Raw genomic sequence first — 2,183 nt, 5'->3', positions numbered from 1 at the left:
ATATATATATATATATATATATATATATATATACATACATACATATATATATCTACATATATATATATATCATGATAGATTGCTAACCACTACATACATTTTTTTTCTCTCGTTGTTTCTTTCTGTGGAAGAGCGTAGGCTCGAAACATTAAAGACTTTTTCACTTCCCCAGCGTTATACTAATACAGCTGTTTGTTGTCTACACCACCTGTCTTCGTCTCTTGCTTTTTTTTTTTTGTGAATTCTCCCTATATATATGTATATATTTTTGCCTTTGTGTTTGTTCCCCACCATCACTCGGCAATTGATGTTGGTGTGTTTACCTGTAACTTATTAGCAGTTCGGCAAAAGAGACCGATAGAATAAGTACTAGGCTTACAAAGAATAAGTCCTGGGGTCGATTTGCTTGACTAAAGGTGGTGCTCCAGCATGGCTGCAGTCAAATGACTGAAACGAATAAAAGAACATGTCTATATATATATATATATATATATATAAAATGTGGGATGTCTATTTACTTTTGACCTACTTGTATATACATTTAAACATGTATATACACATATGTGTACATACATGTCTATGTACACACACACACACAGGTGTTTTTTTTTTACTTCTTTTCTTTTATCATTGACTTGCTTCAGTCATTGGACTGTGGCCATGCTGGAGTACTGTCTTGAAGAATTTTGGTTGAGCAAATTACTCTCGGTACTTGTGTTTTGTTTTCAAGGACTGATACGTATTCTATCAATCCCTTTTTGCAGAACTGCTAAGTTAGAGAGGGAATGTAAACGAACTAACACCACTTGTGAAGCAATGGGGGCGGTGTCAAACACTGACAAAAAGACACACACACACACACGATGGGCTTCCTTTCAGTTTCCCTCCACCAAATCCAGTCACAAAGCTTTGGTCAGCCTGAAGCTATTGTAGAAAACACTTGCAAAAGGTGCCACGCAATGGGACTGAACCTGGAACCTTGTGGTTGAGAAGCAGATGTCTTACCACACAGCTACACCTGCACCTCTAGGTCTATTTGCTTACCAACAAGCACTGCACCACCACCACCACCACCACCATCATCATCACCAGCAACAACAACAACAACATCCCGATTGTTACTATTATCGTTTGTATTATTATTATTATTAATATTATTATTATTGTTACTGCACTATTCATCATCACCATCATCATCATCACCGCCATCATAATTATTGTCATCATCATAAACTCCTTTATCTCTACCATCGTCAAGGCAGCATCATCATCATCATAACTTTCCTCATCATCTCCAGCAACAGTGTGCCTGTCTTTGAGATTAATGCTATGATTATTATTATTATTATTATTATTATTATTATCATTGTTACCGTTCTTCTTGTTGTTGTTATTTATATACTTTTGTAGACGTACAAAAGTGCATGTGTGTGTAAATATATGGATGCGTGTATGGGTGTATGGATGTGTAGAGAAGCCAAGAGGAGAAGCCAAGAGGAGAAGAAGAAAGAGAAAGGAAAAGATACATAAAAAGCATAGTTAATATAGATACATATAAAAACATGCACACACACACACACACACACATATATATACATACACACTCCTGTACACACACACACACATACACAATACACACTCCTGTACACACACACACACACACATATATATATACACACACACATGCATAAATATATGCATACAAGCAAAGACATTTATGCATCTTTATATATATATTATATGTATATATATATAATATATATGTATATACATAATATATATATAGTGTGTATATACATATAAATACATACATGTACATTATATATATGTGTCTGTGTATCTATCTATCTATATATATATATATATATATATATATATATATATATATATACATATAAATTCATACATATATATACATACATATATATATAAATCCATATATATATATATATATATATATATATATACATACATGCACACACACATATATATACATACATAAATATACATAGACACCCAGACCTACATATATATATAAACACAAACATACACATATATAATGTATATATATATATACATATACACACACATTACATACATACATACATATATACATATACATACATATATACACACACTATATATATATATATATATATATATATATATATATATATATATAT

The sequence above is a fragment of the Octopus bimaculoides genome, chromosome 29 (genome assembly GCF_001194135.2).
Source record: "Octopus bimaculoides isolate UCB-OBI-ISO-001 chromosome 29, ASM119413v2, whole genome shotgun sequence".
Lineage (NCBI taxonomy): Eukaryota > Metazoa > Mollusca > Cephalopoda > Octopoda > Octopodidae > Octopus > Octopus bimaculoides.
This window is presented reverse-complemented; position numbering follows the sequence as displayed.